At 38.5% G+C, this 13,129-nt stretch overlaps 1 protein-coding gene across 1 annotated transcript in view; it reads right to left on the bottom strand.

The window, feature by feature from the left end:
• The window catches only part of PDHX (pyruvate dehydrogenase complex component X), a 62,357-nt gene that overhangs the window by 48,543 nt on the left and 685 nt on the right, over positions 1 to 13,129 (bottom strand). The window lies entirely within an intron of this gene.

Below are 13,129 nucleotides of genomic sequence, written 5' to 3'. Positions count from 1 at the left end.
CTTTAAGAAACTGATTGTATTTTTTATTTTCCTCTACTATTACACTATTTAAGAATCAAAGGTTCTTGCTGGTAAGCATGAAAGGAGAAGATCTGCCTTGTCAAAGAGGACAAGGCAAGCAAACCTGCATGGTTAAATTAATCTCAGACTGTGTTCCATACAACATTTCAATTAGGGATCCAAAAAGGTAGACTCAAACCAGGGCGACCCCTCAGTGAAACACTGCTACCTTCTCCTTGGATATCAAAAAAGGACACACGCTCTATAAAGTGCTTTCCCAATAATCGTCCCGTATCCAGGACCACACTCAAAGAGCACGCAGCTGGTACATTAAATTCATATAAAGTTTATACTAATAAAGCAGTTAATAGCATTTACCAGCTCCTAGCAGCAGACGTAGCAAGAAATGACATTCCCTGAAACCTTCCACAGAACCTCCTCAGATTACTCAACTCTCTGACCCAAAAAAGCAAAACACTATAAAGCACATCTAATATATTTCAAATGTGGAAGTGCACATGACATTTCCACTGACATTTAGGGTTAAAAGCAAGGGAACTGAACACTAATGTTAAAGGAGGTTAAGTATTTCCTTTGGGAAACAGAACTAATTTACTGTGACTTCAAGCAGAGAGTTCCTACAGCTTCATGGTAAAGGAGTGCCATCTCGGAAGCGTTTGGAGAGAAGCTTCTGTCCTCTCTCCACCAAGAGGAGGAGGCTCAAAGCCTCTTAAGAATTGCCAGCCTCGGGGCACCTGCGTGGCCCAGTAGGTTAAGTGTCTGCCTTCAGCTCAGATCATGATCCTGGGAATCCCTGCTCAGCGGGGAGTCTGCTTCTCCCTCTGCCACTGCACGCCCCCCCCCCCCCCCCCCCCCCCCCCCCCCCCCCGCACAGACTTGTCCGCAGGCATGAGCATGGCCCTCTCTCTCTTTCTAGCTTGCTCTCTCTCTCTCAAGTAAATAAATAAAATCATTTAAAAAAAAAAAAAAAGGAAAGTACCGCCTGCCTTAAGGAACTTGCATTTTCCTTTCAGCTCTTCCATGTGCAAGGCCTAAGTGGACCTGCCTTTCAAAGGCAGCTAGCAGGCCTACCTCTGTTCCTGCCATCAGGGCCCACTGTGTGTGAGGAAGCAATTCAGGTATGTGTGTTTGCTTCATATACATGAACTCTCCTCAAACAAAAGCCCAAAGTCTAAATATGTTATAGTGGGAAGCCAAACTGTAGAAGGCCACAGATCTAAGTCACATCCTCTAATCCAACAAAGCCACCACATTGAAACTGTGATCTCCATCTGACTTTCTTTGCCTCTCTATGGGTATCAAACTCTAAGGACAGAAAAGTCTAATTTTCATTCCTAATACCCCAACCAATGGTAGAGCCCAAACCAAACTCGAAGTCAACACACCCATTTCATCAATGAGACAACTACAAGCCACTGATTAAGGGATTTGAATTCCTCCTGCCTAACTCTCAAGGTTATACTCTACAACACTGCACAGATACTTCTCATCATTAATTGATGATCCTTATAAATACAGATCATCAATTTAACACTGGTTATTTATAGCCTACCCACCCAGAAATTCAAAACACGGCAAAGCAGAATTCTCAAATCCATGTGAATGTATCTTCAGTAAAATTTCCCAATAAGCCCTTCCCCTACCTTGGGCTTAAAAACATTCCTGTATCAAGAAACCACTTTTATGGAGCACCTGGGTGGCTCAGTCATTAAGTGTCTGCCTTTGGCTCAGGGTGTGATCCCAGGGTCCTGGGATGGAGCCCCGCATCGGGCTCCCTGTTCGGCAGGGAGCCTGCTTCTTCCTCTCCCACTCCCCCATTTGTGTTCCCTCTCTCACTGGCTGTCTCTCTCTGTCAAGTCAATAAATAAATTCTTACAAAAAAAAAAAAAAAAGAAGAAACCACTTTTACTACTAACAATGAATATTTTGATTGTAGAAGAAAGCAGGTGATCATTAAGCACATCCACAATGACTTTCCTAATTCCTGATAAATCCTTCTTTATTATTTATTAATAATCAATGTATTAATAAACCATGTATTTATTATTAAAATCTGATTTATTGTTAAAACACAGTTATCGCAGGAGAGACTAGCAAACATGGGCCATCAAATCCTGTGCATTGTCTCTCGAAAACTTTCACCTCACAGTTTCATTTAATTTCCCAGCTATGTCTAGTTGAAATTCAAACCATGACCGTAATACGGCTTAAAAATATCTCCGCATTTTTTTCTTTAGTAAAATAAGTCCCCATGGACTAAAACAGGCACATTAAGATACTGAATGGGTAGAAAAGAATGCAAACTACTACGCGTGACCTCAGTGCAGTGCCATCTATAGAACACCAGAGTACAAGATTCTTAAGGGAACTAGAATTCAGGTTGTGCATTTAGGGAAAACACAACACACACAGGCAAACTTAACATTAGTGACGCATCTCCAAATCTGAACTGTAACAAGCCTATACTTAATTCTGAGAATTCATTAAAAGTGCTCAAAGCCTGATAAACTGACCCCATTTAGAAACAATAAAATGAGCTTTCTTATCCCCTACATTATGTTGCATGTGCCTCTTTCATCTTCTCATGGCTTAATGTAGAAAACAAATAAAAACATTTGCCTTCAAAATGTTTTGTGAGTTCAAGCCTCCGCATTTAATTTTTTTAAGCTCATACTGACAAACGGGGTTAAAAAAATACAAATAAAAAATTTACCTTCTAACAGCACCATGATAAGAGGTCAGCCTCTTCTTGAAAAACACAGTTTCAAAAAGAGGCCCAATATATTGCTTCCCTCAAAAAGTTCAAGGCTCGTGTTATGAGATAGAATATTTCATAATCACATACATATGAAATTCATATCAAATGGAGTTCCACTTCAACGCAACAAAATAAATGGACTTCAATAATTCTATGTCCAGATTCTAATTTATGACAAACACTAAATCAAGTCTTCCAAAACAAAATCTCGCTTCAGTATTTTTATACCTTGGTTCCAGTTGCCAAGATACGATTCATATTTATTTTATGATTCTATCTCTTATTATAATCTCTCACCTATGAGGCCTTCGCATTTCCATTATTCCTGACATTAAGGACTATATTATGAAACTTTTGTATTTATTAAGTATTATTTTCCAAATGACCGCATCAAGAACTCAAAAATTTTCAGATTTTAAGAATAAAAAGAACATAATCATTCCTCATACAGCCACCCTTCAAGGATGAATTGAAATTGTTTCTCTAAATAATGACAATAAAATATAAAAATTCTGTAATAGATCACTATCCGTACTCTGAAATGAAGGTGACAAAACCAAAGAAAGACATTTTGGACATCTCTCTCATTTGGTACTATCACTTGATGGCTTACACTGGCTTACTAAAGAAAGTAAACTGTGCAATGTATTTTCTGATTAATCTAGCCAATCTACCCTTGGATTCCCATGCCAGAAAATCACTTCAAAACATAAACATTAATTTACTAAAAATGGTACATATTTCATTCTAGTATATTCTCTTTTGACTGGAACATTATATATATCTTTCCAAATGTATTTTTCCAGTGGGAAAGTAAGTATACAATCACATCAGCTTTGAATGACAGGCTGCACATTATTAATATCTGCCCTTTATGGCTGTTGTCAATTCTATTCAGGTGTATGGGTTTTTTTTCTAGACTTCTTGGAATTTTGGCCTATTCCTAATATTTTAAATTTCATTACAGAAATTAAATATAGCTTCCCTTTCCATTCCAGTAAGCGGTACATCCTACTACTTTCCTCCCGTCAAGTTGAGGAGGCCTTGAAATGAGCACCAATTATATTTCCTACTAATAACTGGGCACAACTATGAATAAGAATAAAGAAAATGTGTTTTATTCTCCACTGGTCATAACAGTTATTTCAATTAATACTCAAAAATGCACGCAAATTTTAGTTAGAGTTTAACTCTTTGGTAGTTATTTTAGTGTTAGCCTTTTATTCCTTCCTAGCTAACTAACGAATAATAGCTAATGGTTTATAAAGTCCTTCTGTCCTTCTGTAGTTAAAAACATATATAAAAATTTTAAGATGACACAGCAATGTACATTTCCAGCTTATATTTAAAACAATGATTTTTAAAAGTAGAGTGTACATTTCCAGTTTATATTTAAAACGATGATTTTTAAAAGTAGCGTTCCCAAAATTTCTATAACTGACTGTCCTAGTCTTTTTTCTTCAACAGAGAGACACAATAAATTCAAATTTTTTGCTTAGTGTATTGCTGCTTAAGCAATCTACCAATCACTGAATTTTAAAAGGTTCTCTAAGCAATTCCTACATTTCTTCAAATCTGCTCTTCTAAGAATAATTCTGTTTTCAACTTCAAATATGGTATACTAATCTAATTCTTCTCCTCATTCCCTAAAGAATTTCTTTTATCCTAAGAACAAAACACTCAAACTTCAGTAAAATCAATATCAAACCTTTAAATTGATGTTTTATACATCAATTCTAAAAGATCTCCAGATTAAAAACAACAATGTAAGCAAACTCTTAAAATAGAAAAGCAGAACAAATTGCTTAGTGGTGAATATGAAACAGATCTAAGTTCCATTACTGTGACTAAAGAAATTAAGGAAATTCTGCAGTTTATATATGATACCACTCGAGCATCAGGCTCTAGTCCATTTATAGGACTATTATCCAAATACACAAAAAATCATGAAGTTAGACTAAGTGAAGAAGTAAATTATCCAATACTTTCTTTGTGTGCCTCCCTGTTCTTCACATTAATTTGCTTCTTCTCTAAATAGGGAGAGATGGTGCTCATTTAATCACCTCTCTCCAATGCAAGAACTCATTAAATATAATTAACCTTTAAAGTATCTGTTAAAAATAAAACAATTCTGCCATCTGCAGGCTGGATGAAACAAAGCACAATGAAGTTCAGGTAATCTGAAAACACGAGGGCACAAAATAATACTAACACTGAACTTTGAATACAAGCGGCTACAGCAAATTTTTTAAAAACGGAGTGCTTGTTATCTTCTTTATTCAAACAGTGATTCTGGGGTACTAGCAGTGTAAGAATAAACTGAAAATATCAAAGGGCAACAGAAAATGCATGCACAATGGTTTGTAAAAAGAGCGTTTGCAGGTCTTGCCATGGCCCACAAACACTATATTCGGCATAATCCATTTCCTACCTGCTTAGCTTGTACACGCACACAGAATGAAAGGATATACTCCAAAATGGCAGAAGTGGTTCTCTGGTGGTGATATCATGTAAGAGCTTTTTATTTCTTTTATTTTTTATAATCCACATTTTAGTGGTTTTCTCCAGTAAGTTTATCCAATTTCACTCCCTGACCAAAACTTATCTAACACGAAATAAAAAAAAAGAAAAAAAAGGACTATATTATACCAAAAAAAAATTTGGTAGTAGAAAAGTAAGCAGTAAATAGATGAGTAATAATTGACTGAAGAGATTCTAGAAAGCTGAATCCTAAGCCAGCAATGGGGAAAGCTGAGATAATTACCTGTTCACACAACAGAATTCCCCAAAGGCCCAGGAACTGGCAGTCCTGAGGATCTCTGGAAATGGGGAATGGGGGTGGGCGTTTGAGTGAATGCTAGCTGAAATGCAGTCAGATACATGGATCCCCTCCTGCAGTCCAGTACTGGGTAACAAACCACCCTCATTCAAGAGAAGACTGGGACACTGGAGAGTGTTTCCCTGGAGAAGGTAAAAGACCTCTACAATGGAGGTTCTCTAAACCTTTAGAATGGAGGTTCAACTTACACATCTGGAGGTATGCAGAAACTGCAAAAAATAAATTGAGAAATGATCTGATGTGACTGACAGTACAGAAAGTTGTGATGAGAAGTTATTAGATGGTGTGGGATGAATCAGCAATAGTTACAGAGGAAACTAGAGAAAAAATTTAAAAGGCAACAATGTCAGGAAAAGCAAAAAAGTAAGAATGGTAACAATCAATTTGGGACAATATATGACAATCCCGAGTTGTGTATGATGTTTGCTGAGTGTAAATACTGAATATCGATTTAACCAAGAACAACAAAATAACTACATTGGGCAACAAGAGAGGGAGAACCTAGGGCATGGAACTGTCCAGCACTCATCCACAAATAATATGTAGCAGAGAAATAGGGAGATGAGCAAATGCTGGAACAAAACTAAGAGACAGAATTTGCTGCTTGTAAGAAAGAAGACTGGGGAAGTAGAGATAGACCCACTGTATTGTTATAAGCCTTTTAGTACTATTTGACTATTTAAACTATATGCATGTATTATTGTGTTAAGGTAAGTATTTTATTACTCAATAAAATGGTTAGTTAATTTTATAAAAAATCTTAACAAGCAGCAGCATACCCTGGTGATTCAGAGAATAGGCACTGGAACCAAAATGCCTAGGTTCCAATTATCCACCACTTACAAAGATCCACCACTTACAAGTCACTCAATCATTCCGTGCCTCAGTTGCCTCTTCTGTAAAATACAGAGTTTATAAGGATTAAACAAGGTTAACACATGCAAAGTCTTTTCAGTGGGGCCCGGCAAAAAGTCAGTCAGTCTCAAAAGCATTAGCTATTTATTACTGATAGGAGGTATGGAAACAGTTAAGAGGGTGGATCTGCAGACATCCAGAGATGGCTAGATGTATCCCAATATCGTGCTTTACAACTCCTTCCTCGAGAAATGGAAGATGGAATCACACAGTTCCTTTCACATCCCCAGTCTCAAGATGAAGGTTTCGTTTCTACTGTCTCCTTTACCTAATCCAGCCTTGTTCTCACAGCTATGTACGCTAACTAACTCTTGACCTCTATTTTAACCGTAGTGCACATTTGAAAACCAAATCCTCATTAAAATCATCAGCAAATATTTTATCTTCAGTGGTGCTGTCATAACATTCTCTACCACAGCTAACAAGCCAATGAGGCCCTTAGTAAATGCCTCCTGAGCTCTTGTTATCCTAGCCCTAGACCAGCACAAGACCAAAATCTTGACCTCAAAAGGATTATGGTTTAAATGGGCAATCAAGACACACACACACACACACACACACACACGTACTAGAGGGCAGTAGATAAAAGTGCCATAAGAACACTGCGGGGCAATGAGAGCTGAAATTCTAGCTGATCAAGAAAGGGGGAAAAATTGTGCTAGTACCACTTCACTTCCTACGCATTAGAATGGCTATTATCAAAAACCCAGAAAACAAGTGTTGACAAGATGTGGAGAAATTGGAATCCTTGCTCGTTGTTGGTGGGAAAGTAAAATGGAGTGGCTGCTATGGAAAACAATATAATTCCCCCCAAAATTAAACACACTATTACCATTTTATCCAGGCCTCTTATGTCTGGGTATACACCCAAAAGAACTGACAGCGGGAGCTTGAACAGGTATCTGTACACCCATGTTCATAGTAGCATTATTCGCCACAGCCAACAGGCAGAAGCAACCCCAGTGTCCAACAAGAGATGAATGGATAAACAAAATGCGGTAGAGACATACAATGAAACATGATTGCGCCTTAAAAAGGAAGGAAATTCAAATAACTGCAACACAACAGATGAAACCCGAGCCATTATGCTAAGTGAAATAAGCTAAACACAGAAAGACCAATGTGGTGGGGCTCCGCCCTTGGGAGGTACTCAGAGGAGGCAAATTCACAGGGACAGAAAGTAGAATGGTGGTCACCTGGGGCTAGGAAGACAGGGGAAAGGAGATGTATTAAGGGACACAGGGTTTCAGTTTGGGATGATGAAAAAGTTCTAGAGACAGATGGCGGTGATGGCTGCACAACAATGTAGATGTATTCACTGCCATGGAACTGAATGCATAACAATAATTAAAATGGTGGGTTTTATGTATATTTTACCACACACAGTGTGCTAGGCAAAGAAAACAAGGTGAGGGAATAAGCAGGTATTTCAGATGAGGGGAACATCATTTGCAAAGAAGGAGGTGGGAATTGCAGCTTAGTTTGGCTGGTGTGTAGAATATAAAGAAAATGAAAAGTGAGCATGTAAATTAAAAAAGTATGTTGAGACTATTACATTATAGTACTCTATAGTACCTTACAGTACTATCGTAACTTAAGTTTAATACCTCATTAATGGGTTTGATGTTATTTAAACAGCAATGGAAAACCATGAAAAAAATCTTGAGCAAGAGAAATAACCACAGTTAAAAACTGAACTTGTGTGCATTTCCACATAAATGGCTTATGTTCACAAACCTATAATTTACAGAAAAAAATAAAACTGCGCATGCTTTGAGATGGTCACAACTATAAACTTTGCAGAAAAATTAAAATAATAGGATTTTAAGAACAAAATGAAGCTACCCATGAATTTGTTACCTATTCTCCTTTATCCACATAGACCATTTGACATGAGAGACTGGAAAGGCACCTAGGATCTTCCATTAGATCTTCCAAATGTTTGGCCTTCATTCTACCAGTGGTAGAGAGAAATGAGAGGCACTTCTGGAAGATGGGGCCTTGTACACCACAGTCAGGACTTCAGATCTCATTCTGAGTTTAATGAGAAGTCTTGGAGATTTTCAGCAGAGGACTGACATGATCTGATTTATAATTTAAAAGAAGCAATCTGGGGGCACCTGGGTGGCTCAGTTGGTTAAGCATCCAACTCTTGATCTCAGCTCAGGTTTCGAACTCAGGGTCATAAGTTGGTCCAGTGTGAAGCCTACTTTAAAAAAGGGGGGTGTGGGGTGGCTCAGTCGGTTAAGCATATGCCTTCAGCTCAGATCATGATCCTGGGGTCCCGGGATCGAGTCCCACATTGGGCTCCCTGCTCAGTGGGGAGCCTGCTTCTCCCACTCTCTCTGCAGCTCCCTCTGCTTGTTCTCTCTCTGTGTCAAATAAATAAATAAAATCTCTTAAACAAAAAAAAACAAAAAAAAAAAAAAGGAAGAAAAGAAAAGAAGCAACACTCAAAGCTGCATGGGGAACAGACTGTACTGGGCCAAGGGTGATGGTAGGGATATGTCCCGACACTCCTGCAATAATCTAGAGTAGAGGTAGTGGTAGCCTGGACCAGGCTAACTGGTGAGGAGTGGTCAGATTACATTTAAAAGCTACAGCCAACAGGAATTTCCAATAGACTGAATGAGCCATATGAAAGTCAGGAGTCAGGGATGACTCTACTCATGAGTACAAGTGAAATAACAAAAATCAAAATCAGATGCTGCAGCTCCAAAAAGAAAATCTTTCTTCCTATAAAAAAGTGCCCAAGGAGCCTTATAAACTCTATAGACTCGATTTCTATTCAGCTGTTCAAATGCCTACAGAAAAATTCCATTAAACAACAGGTCAGTTATATAGACCCTGTGCTTACCCTTGTGTCCAGCCCTCAGGCCACAATCCAGGGAAACTACACTTGCTTCTTCCAAGTATAAAATATTTTATATATATTATACTTGCTCCTTTCCCCCCCCTTAGCATGAGAACCACCATATTTATAAACAATACAGTACTTGGTTGTTTCAGTGCTCAACTGAAGTATAAAGTCTAATGACTGACAGGTGTGAGTCAGGAGGGTAGGGAAGAGATCCCCCATTTGCCCTTCTAGATCTACTCCTCAACTTTCCCCATACCACTGTACGTGCTTCAACAATAGGCTTCCTGGAGCTCAGGCTTCCGCCTGGGTTCAGCCAATGGGCAGCATTAAGCAGGAGATGAAGAGAGAAAGGAGAGCAAGGTCAGGGTATTTATTTCCCCAGCTCCCTCCCTGTGGGGACACCTGGGCTGGTTGGATCCTTTAACTGAAGGACACACCTCCACCACTGGTCCTCCCCTCAGGCTCGGTCCTTTCTAGCTCTGGCAACCGCTCCCGTCCCATGCCTCTTCACGAGGGGTAGGGACAGCATCTTGCTCTATATGGCCCCTTAGTACAGTACCATCTCCACACCCGAATTCACAGAAATTAGTCACTTAGTAAACGCTCCTCAAATTACCCATGTTTAGGCTGCCATCTATTCCCTGCCAGGATCCTACAGGAAGATTTAGGAGGGTAATACTTAAGTAATGAGAAAAATTTCAAACCACAGGGAAGGTCACTCCATTTGAAGAAAAAGCATGAATCAACATTTCCAAATTACTGGTTTTATATAAATGTATTTCTCTAGCCATTTGTTTATAATGGGAACCCCTATTAAAAAAAACCATATGTTTCTTGTTCTCAGATATGGTAAATATCCTTGCAAAGTAGCACTATTTTCTACAGGAAACGACAGAAATGTTTATGGAAATAGGCTGGAGACTAGGCAGTGTTTATAGATAAACTACACGGAGATCCACGAGTTTCCTGGAATCACATAGAATATTTTGCATGCACACGGTTTTCTCAAAAAGTGGTAGAGCTTTTATCAGTTTTTAAATAGATCTGTTCCCCTCTAAAAACCAGCACTAGTAGATTCCCAAGGAAGCTCTCCTGAATTACATATAAGCCAACCTTAATTCTCCCCTAAATCTTCTCATGTAAGAAAGCCTTTGACTGCAGCAAAGTATTGAGTAGATCACTAGCTACAGGTAATGTACTGCCTACCAAGTACAAAAATAAAATAAAATAAATACAATACAATAAAACAAAACAAAATAAAATCACCATTCTCTCCCTTTTGTTTAAGGAATTTGCTGATTCTTTCCTACACGTAGTATCTATCCAATGGTGCATCTGTAAGGAAGCTGGCCAGACCCGTAAGTAGTCTACGGCTGCAGAACTACTTCCTCTGAGTGGGAGAAACCAAACACTACACGAGAGTTTCAGCCTGCAATACTGGCCTTCCCACTACTAAATTATAAAATTAAAATTCTACCTGTATCCATTTATTTTGCAATCTTGGAACAGGACAAAAAGAAATCACCACTCAAGAGTCTAGCAAAAAAATGAACACATGCATGTTTGGGGATTTACACATTTTGCTGTAAGAGGCAAATGAAATGAAGCCCAAGACAAGGCACACTTAAGAGTCAGGTGATCCTTGAACAACATGAGTTTGAACTCTGCAGGCCCATTTATATGCAGGTTTTTAAAAACTAAATATACTGGGAAATTTGGGGGGAGATTTGCAACAATTTGAAAAAACTCACAGATAAACCATGTAGCCTAGAAACACCAAAACATTTAAGAAAAAGTTAGGTATATAAGAATACGGTATATGATACATATAACACACAAAATATGTGTTCGTTGACTATGTTATCAGTAAGGCTTCTGGTCAACAGTGGGCTCTTCAGACTTAAGTTCTGGGCAGTCAAAAATTATACACGGATTTTCAATAGCATGGGGGGGGGAAGTCAATGCCTCTAATCCCCATGTTGTCAACTGTATATCAATTATCAATTAGAAACTTACAGATGGGAGGACATTAACATACACACTCTCTATTAAATGGTTACACTTTAACTCTCTTAAATGGTCCGGCTACCCTTTATACACAGTCTAGAATTGTAACTGTTATGAATATCAGGACTATTGCTGAAATACTATTTCACAATGTAGGTATTACTAAAAAATGTCTCACTTCAATTAAAAAAAAAAAGCAGAGATGAGTTCACACAGCATATACACATGGTGAACAAAGCTTCAGCACGCCGGCACTGTTCTGCTGATGGCTAAGGCCAAACCACCACAGACACTGAGGTTGACTGTAGTTAAGGAAATAGGCTTTGGTGTGAGACAGAGCTGGGCTAGAATTGTCCTATCCCCAGAGCACAGCATTAGCTGCTGTGAGGACCAAATGAGTTAAGTCATGTAAAGTGCTGAGAAGGGTGTATGGTACACAGTAAGCGATCAGTGCTACTTGTTATACTCAAACCCACTCCCCCAACTTTTTTCTTGCTGGAAGAGACCAAATTTTGTTCAATTGTATGCCTTTCTTGTGATCATGTCCTCTGGTAAGGGACCCCACTGCCCAGTGTCTTAGTCCCTTAAGACTGCTGTAACAAAATACCTGGGACTGGTGGCCTATAAGTAACATTTATTCCTCACAGTCCTGGAGGCTGGGAAGGGCAAGATCATGATGCTGGCAGATGGGGTGTGATGGCTGATGAGGGTCCACTTCCTAATGCATAGACGGTGCTAAGCATGGGGCATAGGTCATTACTCATAAAAATATTGTCAACAAACACCATTTAAGGAAACCAGAACTCTGAGGGTGATTTCCATGGACAGATTCTAAGATCCTGGATGGATGTATAAATGTGGAAATTATTCAATAAGTGTACTTAATTCATACAGTCTACCGATTACCAAATAGTTGCTTCGTTTTATGAAACTACAATTTCTACCAAGCTCAGTGAAAAATGAGCCAACCCCACGTAATTCATGCTTTGTAAAAGAAATAGTTTGAGGACTGCCATGTGCATTCACCATGGCAAAACACTGAGCTTTTACTGTTTCATGATTTTCTAAGGTAGTGAGTCTCAAAGTGTAGCCCATCAAACACCAACACAAAACATCAAAACTCACCAAAGGTTGTTTGTAAAATGAAGATGGCTGAGCTCCACCCCAGATGGGAGTATCTGGGAGCTACAGGAAAGTTCAATATTTAACAAAATGGGGAAAGGGAAACAGGGAATTCTAAACACAGTTAAAGAACTACTACTCCAAAAGGTATTTTATTAAATATTAAGCTGAAGAAACTGAAATTAATTGTTCTCGTTACCAAATCTTAAAATCTCAGTGCACTCATTTTACCGTGTGATTCTTTGTAACTTTTTTTCTGAGCCTCATGTAGCTCGGAATATTTCAACAATACCCCCTTCACCTAATTTTTTATATTAAAATTCATATTGTGGAGTGCCAGAATGATTGGTAGGTAATATATCACACACACAAAGTGTTAGCCATATGCCCCCACCCTCATGTAAAGAAAACTAATGTCCGGCATACTGTATATATTGCATCCTGTTAAATACTAAAAGAATTGTGTTAACAGTGTTAATGTCATTACTTAATGCCAATTATCTATAATAACTTCTTGGTATGATTCCCCTCCTAAATCGCCACTTTTTTAAGCACATATTTTGCTTAAAATATCCTTCTGGACCTATGTTTGTGATGCCATAGGCAT

The sequence above is a fragment of the Ailuropoda melanoleuca genome, chromosome 16 (genome assembly GCF_002007445.2).
Source record: "Ailuropoda melanoleuca isolate Jingjing chromosome 16, ASM200744v2, whole genome shotgun sequence".
Classification (NCBI taxonomy): Eukaryota; Metazoa; Chordata; class Mammalia; order Carnivora; family Ursidae; genus Ailuropoda; species Ailuropoda melanoleuca.
Note: the sequence above shows the minus strand (reverse complement) of the source record. Positions and strands in the feature narration are given on the sequence as shown.